Here is a 10,811-nt window from a genome sequence, read left to right on the forward strand (position 1 = left end):
GCTCAAGTAAACAGAGTATCGTGAAGCCACGGCTGTGGTAGAGAAGTTTTGCAAATGCACCGGGCCGCAAATAAATTGGGAGAAGAGTTATGAATTCTGGCATGGTGACTGGGAGGACACGCGAGACTATTACTCCCGACTTCGGTGGGCCACAACTCCGACGACGTATTTTGAAGTACCGCTGAACTCTTATAGCAACCCCGAACCATACTGGAATGAACAGGTGGCAACGGCAAAGGAAAAAGCCAGTGGGTGGCAGGGGCGACCACTATCAATATTCTCGCGCGCCACTGTGTGTAACCTGTTCCTCATCTCCAAAATATGGTATGTCATGAATGTGTTGAGCGCCTCGAGGATCAATATTCAAAGGATCCATCGGGTTTTTGCTGTATTTATTTGGGCGTCGACATGGGAAAGAACTAGTCGAACAAACTTATTCTTGCCCGTGAAGGGAGGAGGTCTCGGTCTTGTTCATTTATTTGTACGACAAATCCTGTCCCGCTTTATGTTTCTTCGCGACCAGAACGATATTTTTCTTCGCACAGTTATGCAAGTTCGTTTATGTCGATTGCTACCAGGAGTTGTAGTATGCTCTGTTGAAAACATGCGTGGTACAGTGAGAGGTTATTTGCGTGAAGTTGTGCTTGCGTGCAGAATATTACAAGTGCGATTTTCAATGCAGTACCTCTCCAATGTCACTAGAAAAAATCTGTATAAAGATTTAATTGAATCAATGCTCCCTGTATCCATTTACCGATTGTCAAACTGCAGAGACCCAGGAGCAGATGTTAAAAGGGTTAAAAGAATGCCAGTTTACCCATCTTTGAAAACTTTCTTCTTCAAACTTCATACCGGAACTCTGTCGGTCAAAACATGGATGCATGATAAAGGACTCTTTGTCCCTTGGTCAACAGATTGCTTTCTATGTAAAAAGCCTGAAACAATAGATCTGGTTTTTTTGGATTGTTGGGATGCGGTTTTTTTTCTGGGATGTGATTCAAAGAACATTAAAGAAAGATTTACCGCTGCACCCGCATGGCATCAGGTTCTTGCCGGTAGGAAAACAGGACATCCCTTATGACACTATTATGCTCCTTGGCCTCCATAGTTTATGGAAAACAAGGACACAATTCAACATTGCAGAAGTAGTTGTGAGATCTCCACGCGAGCATTTCATTGAAGGTGTCATACGTCTGAGGGAAGTGTATCAGGCACTGCCTGATCAGCCAACATGGTTAAATGTGTTGGATGACTTGGCTGAACTGAAAAAATTTTAACCTGCCGTGTCAGTGCAAGTGTTGCTGACAAGTTTTACTTCTTTGTACCCGTTGTGAAAATGCAATAAAGAAAAAAAAGCCGTCGCCGTAGCTCAGCGTCAGAGCGCCGGACGCGTAATTCGGACGTCGTGGGTTCGGATCCCACCGGCGGCGTGTGGTTGTTTTTCCTTATGCTTTTTTTTTCTTGTGGTTTTCTAATCAATTAGCTTTAGGCAATAACATATTCAGTAATATTCTAAATCGAGCAACGCCACGAAATAAATTACTTAAAAATCCCCTGTGCTCCTTGGTTTCTGTGGCTGTTGGCTTCTTTCATATGTATAAGAGCCCCTCATTCTCCTTTTCTTATATATATATGACAGAAGCCAACAGCCACAGAAACCAAGGGGCACAGGTTTTTTTTCTTGAATAATTTATTTATTTTGTGGTGTTGATCAATTTGGAATATTACTGAGTATGTCATCGCTTAAAGCTAATTGATTAGAAAAGCAGAGGAAAAAACAACCACATGCCGCCGGTGGGATCCGAACCCACGACCTCCGAATTAGGCGTCCGGTGCTCTACCTCTGAGCTACGGCGACGGCTGTCAAACCTTCTGCTTTCGGGGGTATTTATGTTTACAAGTAACCTAACCTAAAGAGTGTTCATCAGCGCCACCCACGTTCATAAGCGGCGGACGTAGAACGTCCTGAGTTACCACCGGTGTGACGTAGAACGTCATCGAACGGAGAGGGTGAAAGCTGCGTGAGAACCCTCTTATGCTTCCTATGGCGTCAAGGCTGCCAGAACCGAGGCCCTCGCTAAGCAATTAAGCAAACAAGGGATGAGGAATGAGGGGCTCGTTATAAATATGACAGAAGCCAACAGCCACAGAAACCAAGGGGCACAGGGGATTTTTTTTAAATTATTTATTTTATTTTGTGGTGTTGATCAATTTCGAATATTAATGAATATGTTATCGCTTAAAGCTATTTGATTAGAAAAGCAGAAGAAAAAAGAACCACATGCCGTCGGTGGGATCCGAATCCACGACCTCCGAATTACGCGTCCGGTGCTCTACCTCTGAGCTACGGCGACGGCTGTCAAACCTTCTGCTTTTGGGGGTATTTATGCTTACAAGTAACCTAACCTTGAGAGCGTTCATCAGCGCCACCCACGTTCATAAGCGAATGAGGAATGAGGAATGAGGGGCTCTTTATAAATACGACAGAAGCCAACAGCCACAGAAACCAAGGGGCACAGGGGATTTATATATATATATATATATATATATATATATATATATATATATATATATATATATATATGTATGTATATGTATATATATATATATATATATATGTATATATGTATGTATATATATATATATATATATATATATATATATATATATATATATATATATATATATATATATATATATATATATATATATATATATATATATATATATATATATATATATATATTGAAAGACGCTTATTAGGGCAAACATTTATTGCGAGTCTGCAATCGCACCAACAAGTATACAAGTTTCATTAACACCATCAATGGGTAACCTGTGTGACGAGGAAAAAGATAATTGGAGTCGTGTTTTAGAATCTGCATCTTTAGATTTGCTTGCACTTACGAGTGGCCATTTTGAGCAGGTGTTGGGGGCTCTGAGAAAAGATGAGAGTCGTGCTCATCAACTAATCCCCCCAACCGCACCTGAGGCCGCTGAACTTATGCTCTCTTTGAGGAAAAGAGAACCGGTTAGGTACGCGAGATAAAACGCAAAAAAATCACTAGCGACGAGATTCCACACCCCGCGTGGACAAATCCAGAAGCTCGTGAAGAAGAATCCGAAACGGCGGCAGCTGCTAATAACCGCATGGTTACGGTAAGCTCCAGCAACAAATTCAACAAAACAAAACAAACGTCATAAGTACCGGCACAACAAGCAGAACGATCGGGAACGGGGCAGCCACTGCTGCTAGCCCTGCGGCTACAAGCACTGGATTCGGTTTGCAGGATAGCATCGTTGACCTGTCGTCCAGCGCACTAACGATAGACGAGAGACCCGTTCTCTCTGGAGGCCTTACGTTTTGCCCCATCACAAGTAAATACAATGAATTATCCGGTTTAAAAGATTTGGGCAATTTTTCCGGAATGTTACCACTGAAAGAATACCTTTCTGGTACGCCCCAACTTCTGCGTTAAAAAACTAAACTGGACTCACAACTAGCGACTCGCAATAAACGTTTACCTAAATGAAGCGTTTCTTAATTTCGCATTTTACCTCCAGCAACCAAGTACGTTCATCTTTTTGTGCTATATATATATATATATATATATATTGTAGAAGGAGAACGTCGTCGGGGACGGCGTTGGGGTCGGCGATGGAGCGGGGCGGCCAAGACCAACACGATCTGCGCGATGGCAATCCCACAACTGCTTCTTCTTCGTCGGCGTCCAGCGAAGGGGTCCATCTTCTTCTTCACAATGCCCCCCAGAGAAAAGGAGCCATCCTGGCGACTTAAGGGGACGAAGATACGATGGGGCCGTAGAACGGCTTAAGACGCTGCACATGTACAGTTTCACGGCCACGGCGCCGAAAATCAGAAGGTGGTGTAAGTGGCTCAACAACGTAATTAACTGGCGAAGTGCGCTCGACGACACGGTAGGGGCCATGGTACTTGGAGAGTAGTTTTGTTGAGAGGCCTGGGCTGCCGGATGGAACCCATAGCCACACGAGTGAGCCGGGCTCGAAGTGTAGTGCATTCTTCTGAGTGGTGTCATGGTGATGTTTTTGGCGCCATTGAGAGTCGGTCGTGAATGATCGGGCAATCTGGCGGCATTCTTCGGCGTGCCGTGCAGCTTCGGTAACGGTGGTACATTCAGAGGCATCAGGTTTGTAGGGGAGCACTGTATCAAGGGGAGCAGATGGATGCCGACCGTAAAGCAAAAAGAACGGAGAGAAACCCGTGCTGGACTGCGTAGCAGTATTGTATGCATAGGTGATATAAGGCAGGACAATTTCTCAATCGGTGTGATATCGGCTTCGTGGTTACAATACCACAAGTTGGCAACTCCGGTCAAATAAAAGATGACATTTGTTAGCTTAGTGACGTCGTCCCACTTATTGTAGGAACTCACTCGCTCGTATGAAGCAAGCCAGTCATCGCAGTCTGTGTCGTCGGTGCCGCTAAAGAGCTCAGGGTCGCGCTGGCGCAAGGAGCCAGAGCTGACAACCGGCTGGGTCGTCGGGGCGGCCGGAGGGTGTTCGTCTTCAGCCATACGATTTCGTCTTGCCATACGTGAGGCAAGGAGACCAGGCAGCACCTCCACCAGATGTAGAAGAAGGACGTCGGGGACGGCGTCGAGGTCGGCGGTGGAGCGGGGCGACCAAGACCAACACGATCTGCGCGATGGCAATCCCACAACTGCTTCTTCTTCGTCGGCGTCCAGCGAAGGGGCCCATCTTCTTCACAATATATATAATTATTAATTATAAAATTGTATATACAATTACATATGTAATTATAATTATATATAGGAGAAGTGCTTCTTGAAAGCTGCTTGATCAATATCTGAGAGTCACCAAAAATCGAAATACATAACAGGACTTAATTCACGACGTTTCAGCTGCAGGGCCAGCCTTTTTCGAGTGCACTACAGCATTTAAAACGCGCAGCTTTTGAAACACGCTCGAGGTACAGGAATAGCGTGAAGCAGAAACTCAAACAATAGGGAGTGGGTGCGAAAGACTGAAAAAAGACTAGAAAAAGAAAAGAAAATAGATGACAACTTGAAAAGGGTGATTCGCTAACGCGGATGCGGGTGTTCGAAAGGAAGGAATGACAGGAAAATGAATTAGAGAGAAGGGAAGTTCCTCTCCCCACCGCCTCATGGTTTTGTTATATAGACAGGGGAGCGACCCTTGCGAAGTCCTTTATTACCTCATTTTCGTGATACCGAAATGCAGTAATAAGAGACTTCTCAAGGGTTGCTCTACTGCACTGTCTATATAAGAAAGCCGTGAGGTGGTATATATATATATATATATATATATATATATATATATATATATATATATATACGTGAGGTGGTATATATATATATATATATATATATATGTGTGTGTGTGTGTGTGTGTGTGTGTGTGTGTGTGTGTGTGTGTGTGTGTGTGTGTGTGTGTGTGTGTGTGTGTGTGTGTGTGTGTGTGCCGCCGTGGTGGCTCAGTGGCTATGGTGCTCGGCTGCTGACCCGAAAGACGCGGGTTCGATCCCGGCTGCGGCGGTTGAATTTCTTTGGAGGAGAAATTCGAGACCCGTGTACTGTGCGATGTCAGTGCACGTTAAAGAACCCCAGGTGGTCGAAATTTCCGGAGCCCTTCACTACGGCGTCTCTCATAGCCTGAGTCGCTTTGGGACGTTAAACCCCAGAAACCAAACCAAACCTACATATATATATATATATATATATATATATATATATATATATATATATATATATATATATATATATATATATATATATATATATATATATATATATATATACTTATATATATATATATATATATATATAAAGAAGAAGATCACCCTTCTGTTTAGCCGCGGCACTGCCATCTCTGCGCGTGCTGTGTCTCGCCTTGCCCAGGGCTGGGTAAGATACTTCAAAATTGTATCTTGGATACGATACTCGATACCTTTGAAAATTACCTGCGATACCGATGCAAGATACAGAAGCGAAATCGATTTTCGATACAGATACTCGATACTGTATCGTTGATACTTCGTTACAGCAGTAAAATATCAAATATAATACAGGTTATATTACGACTAACGAAGTTTTCTTAACTGAATTCATAATTGGCGAACTTAAGAAATGTACGCGTGGTTCCTGTAACCTTTAGTGTATTTCTATAGAGCACTTTTCCTGAAAGGACTTATAAACAAATCCGACCGCATGGATCTGTTGAAGCTCCGCTGTCTGCGCAGTTGGCCTTGTTAGAACTTTAATTTGGGCGAAAGCCATATATATGTTGAAGCGATCGCAGAATAGCTAAAAATCATTTAACCCAAAGTTCCTCATACGAACCAATCTGTGAACACTTGGCTATATGAATAAACCTGAAACGTTTTCTGTTTTTGGTTCGATACTATAGAGTACTTACCCGATAGCCTTTGATGATGCAATCTAAATGATGCAAGCTCCGTGCGCTTGGTAACCGAACAGTTTGTTTGCCAGTACTGCGATAACAAACTTCTGAAGCTGAAAACTATTCTTGAAAAGCTGGAATGAAAACAACAAGTAAAATGGCTGAACGTTTTTATTAGGCAAAAAGTATCCGTTAGGTTTACTTGAAGGTCTTAACAACATTTGCTCGAACCGCCGGTCCGGAAGAGCCGCGCGATGTGGGCGCGCTATAAGGGAGGAAAATGAAAAAAGCCTCTCTACAGGTGCAGACGAGCTCGTCGCAATATTATACTCGACGAAGGCGCCTCTTATCACATGAAAAGAATGAAGCATAGCCATATCAACTCGAGGATCTTGTAAATAATTGAGAAACTGAAGCTTCACTAATGTCTCCTGAGAGCTACAGCTGGTTATACCACTTGTCTCTTCGAATGAAAAGAATGCGTCAGCTGACACATTTGATGCTGCTGGCGCCGATGATCCCACTGCCTCGCGTGCGGAAGAATGCGCGGCTTGTGCTGTGCTGAAATAGTCGACAACAGCTTCTTCTGTAAGCTTCTGAGAATGACGGCGGAGGTCTTCTATTTCTGCTGGCAACCACCCCAACTTGAAATAGGGATATAGAACAGCACCCACTGTTGCCTCTTTTGCACTCGATTTCATCTTCAAAAGATGGTCGAACCTGCGGGTGAATGCATTCCTAACTGCATCCAAAAGTGGCTTGCAATAAACATAGTCTGCCGCAGCTTTGTCGTGAAGCTTTGATTCCACTTGAAGAAGAGTTGGGAGCAGTTCTCCGAAGAAGCAGTCACGTGATGGGCTGCTAGACATCGCAGTACTCAAGGAGAAAGGCGAAGTCCCTTTCTTGGGATACTTGCAGCTTGAAATTTTACATAGGTCTCGAAGCTTGTCCTTCGATCGAAGAAGGTCTTTGATGCTGTCGGATAAAGAATTCCATCGCGTCACACACGGTGTTTGCGAAGAATTCCCTAAGGCGCTCACAATTATCTCGGACGACTTGGGCCTTCGGACGCAGTTCCAAAGGGCCGAACATTTTATCATGGCAGATGAGTGAATGCGCTCAAAAGACACTGTCGACAAAGCTACTTTAACATTGGAAGCCTATCACATTCACAAGAACAGCGACACGTGCGTTAGCACACCATCTGTACACTTACATGAGTGTGAAATTTTGTATCTAGATTCTTAACTTTCTTTTGTGTCGTTTTGCGGGAAGCGCAGGCGCTTTGGGTTGTCAGTGTTTGCATATAATCTGTGTTTTTTAAATAAACTTTCAGTTGTTAGTAGCGCTTGTCCTTGTCTTCCTTCTCTATTCCTGTTCCTAGTCGCAGTGCTGGTGAAATTTTGAAGATGTACCAACTAGCTCAAACCACCATTTTGCTTTAAAGGGTCAGTCTACTGAATTTTATCGACCATATTTTCTTTGCGGCAACCGATAGCTCTTACTCAAATTACCGTTTAGCCAGCTGTGGTGCCAAGAAGTGCGGTAGAACATTTTAAAATAGAATTTATTGATGTGGGAACACATCTGTATGAGATGGTAGTCTCATCTGGCAACCATCTGGATTTCCGCCGCGCGGCGACAAACATGGCGGCACCCGTCGAAGCCGGGCCGGACCTCCCGCTTCGGACGGAATTCTCGTTGTTGCTTCCTTTTTCAGTGCGTTCACTGGCCATAAATGGGGCGCCGGTCTTTCGCTTCGTCTCATCTCGCCTGTAAGAAAACATATAAGAGATAAATTTGCTTTATTTTAATAATTAGATTGACGATTCTGCCGCTCCTAGGCTTAAGTGGAGAGTCGGTTTGTTTACAGCGATTGTTCCCGTCCTGACAACCAGATGGCGCCACTATAGGCTGAGTTTATTTTTGCGTCTCTGCTAGCATACGCTGAACTACAGGCTGAACTAAAAGTGGGAATGTGCCTGCGTTTTTCGTACGTGTAACTATAAATATTCATGTGATTTACAGAAAAAGCGAGCGGTACGCCTTCTACAGTTTACTAGAACAAAACGTGCGTTTCTCTGACATTGGGACATACAAATGGTACGTAGTATATTGCCACGTATCATTGCAGTGTGTGTTCGTTCACGCTCTAGGCAGCAGGAAAGGGTCGTTATCACTTTTGTTCGTGGCGCGAGAAGCGACCAGACTAATCTAGATTGTTCGCAGCCATGAAAGGCTGCATCTAGGTTTTTCCAGATTACCGTAGATGATCTTGACCTGTTATCTGGAAGTTTCCTTGCCGGCTTTAAATTGAGCGATGCCGCGAGCGGCGGACATTCGTAGTTCGACGACCGAAGAGCATGTTTGTTGCTTACGCCGCCGCCGAGTGATTTAGTTCTTTTGCGGGCGCAAGTCAGCCCAAATAAAGAGCTTCGTTTCCAAGACTGGCTGGTGTCATCCGGACCACTGGACTGCCGTCACTACAACGTGACATCTGGTGGAGGTGCCCAAATAAAGAGCTTCGTTTCCAAGACTGGCTGGTGTCTTCCGGACCACTGGACTGCCGTCACTACAACGTGACAATATTCACTTATGCTTCTACAAAAAAAGACTACCACTTTCTTGAACAAAATGAACGTTTGGGGTCGCCACCATGCTTTTTTACGCGACTTTTAACGCCGAACCGGGCGCAGACCCCTCGTTATTGATGTTATAGGGTGCCAACTACCAGAATGTGCCATTATTTATACACTCATCTCGGTGAGTAGACTGACCCTTTATCATTGGAAACTGCCACAAGACTTAGTGTGTGACAAGCACACCGGACATGACGAGGCAATGACGAGGCATTGCTAAAAAGCAGCGAAGGTGCGGCCGCCCGTCTTGTACTACCGCCTGAGCGAGGGCATTTACAGCTTTTTTTTGTATCGAGTATCGTAAAATGCACGATACACTAAAAATGTATTTTTGATACCGATACTCTGATACTATAGTTTTCAGCACGCGATACCTAATTCCGATACACAAAATGTATCGAAATATAGTATCGAAGATACATGTATCTTCGATACTGCTCATGACTGGCATTGCCTGACCACGGACTGCTGCCGCCTTGCTCCTGAGGTCCCAGATACCGCAATAAACCCCCGTCTTACATTTGGTGGAGGTGCGGGGTTACTACATCGGTTACGGAGTTCGTAGCCGCTCTTTTCCGACATCTGCGTTGCCTGTCGACATCCAAAATCAAGCCGTGCAAGCAGGCCCGCCGACTGTCATCTGTGCCGGCTCCCGTCTCCAGCGGGACCCGGCTATCTTCAGCGGAACAGATGACCTTGATGCGGAAGACTGGCTCGCACCTTACAAACAGGTGAGCCTGTATTACAACTCGGATGACGAGACTAATCTGAACAATGTCATTTCTTTACCTTACCGGTGTCGCCAAATTATGCAATCGCAACCAGAAATGGGACGTGCCTTCAACACGATGTTCTCCAAGTCTTTGGTCGTCCGGCTGTCAGACAACTCCGCTCCGAAAAGCGCTTGCGTGAACGGTCGCAGAAGGTCGGCGAAAGCTTCACTAGCTATATAGAAGATGTAATCGCCCTATGCAACCGAGTGAGCGTAAGCATGTCAGAAGCAGACAAGATAAAACAGATCTTGCAAGGGTTTGGTAATGACACCTTTAAAATGCTGCTAGCGAGAGGCTTGCGCACCGTTTCGGAAGTCATCACGCTGTGCCAAAGCTTCGACGAGGTGCGTAAGCAGAGGGTCCTGAGTCGTCAGCACTAAGGTCATACAAAGTCACTTCCCGCACTGATACCGGCAGCTAATAACTCCTCTCCGCTGTAGCAAATAAAAGGCTTTGCACGTGAGGAGTTGCCGCGTCAGCTTTTGCTCTTAGCCCTCAAGGATTGTCACCATATTTGGCCACGACTCTTCAGCAGGCTGTTCGAGAGCAGTTTGCTGAGGCGCTTCCGTCCGCCCATTCACCAGCACCTGTCACTGCTCCGCTGGTGTACGCTGACGCCGCCCCTAGACCTGTCGCCACCCCTCTGAATTATGCCAACGTCGTCCCAAGACCTGTCCTTGCCCGAAGCAAGGACAGTGCCCATTACTTCAGCCACTGCAGCCGACGTAAGCACGCGCGTGCCAACAGCACATGTGCGCTCTGCTGTGCGTGCAATATGGTTATTGTCTTGATAAAAAAAATGACCTGCCTTCTCCTTTTCCTGCTACTTTTCCTTCTCATTTTTCTCCCCCGTCGAAAGGTATTCTCACCTGTGCATAGAAATTTGGAACATGCGCTGTGAACGTGAAATAATCAATGGAAACAGCTGGATGTCTAAAAAAAAGTGCTCTAGAGAATGAAGCGCTGTATTAAGCGA

At 45.0% G+C, this 10,811-nt stretch overlaps 1 non-coding gene and 1 pseudogene across 1 annotated transcript; both read right to left on the bottom strand.

Annotated features, from left to right (window-relative positions):
- Nucleotides 1–10,538, bottom strand: part of LOC149370311 (uncharacterized) — a 28,352-nt pseudogene extending 17,814 nt beyond the window's left edge.
- Nucleotides 1,787–1,858, bottom strand: TRNAR-CCU (transfer RNA arginine (anticodon CCU)). The gene has a single exon. It is a non-coding gene; the product is annotated as a tRNA-Arg (tRNA).
- Nucleotides 10,539–10,811: the final 273 nt, after the last annotated feature.

This window comes from Amblyomma mixtum, chromosome 1, assembly GCF_055824585.1.
Source record: "Amblyomma mixtum isolate Tamu chromosome 1, ASM5582458v1, whole genome shotgun sequence".
NCBI classification, from domain to species: Eukaryota; Metazoa; Arthropoda; class Arachnida; order Ixodida; family Ixodidae; genus Amblyomma; species Amblyomma mixtum.